The sequence below is a fragment of the Bison bison genome, unplaced genomic scaffold (genome assembly GCF_000754665.1).
Source record: "Bison bison bison isolate TAMUID 2011002044 unplaced genomic scaffold, Bison_UMD1.0 scf7180017864101, whole genome shotgun sequence".
In the NCBI taxonomy this organism is placed as follows: Eukaryota; Metazoa; Chordata; class Mammalia; order Artiodactyla; family Bovidae; genus Bison; species Bison bison.
In genome coordinates this window covers 2,565,894-2,566,115 of record NW_011494673.1, presented here as the reverse complement: position 1 = coordinate 2,566,115, position 222 = coordinate 2,565,894, and the positions used below count along the sequence as shown (strand labels likewise).

The following is a 222-nucleotide window of genomic DNA, read 5'->3' as shown; positions in this document are numbered from 1 at the left end:
GAGAAGGGGGGTGCTCTGCTCTACCCTTCAACCCCTCCCTCCTAGGGAAGTTCTGGATTTGCAAGAAGGTCCTTCCTGCTGCCACACTCCCAGACGAGAAGAGATGCAGCCCCCAACAGAACACCGTTCCGCTCGCTGGGAACCCACGTCCATGCCTGTCTCAGGCAATCACACCAACCAGCTCGCAGGCAGAAATGCTGCAACGCCCCGCGTGTGCACACA

General features: G+C 59.5%; 1 protein-coding gene across 1 annotated transcript in view; it reads right to left on the bottom strand.

Annotated features, from left to right (window-relative positions):
- Positions 1 to 222, bottom strand: part of TTC7A (tetratricopeptide repeat domain 7A) — a 123,021-nt gene that overhangs the window by 61,499 nt on the left and 61,300 nt on the right. The gene's annotated exons all lie outside the window — the stretch shown is intronic.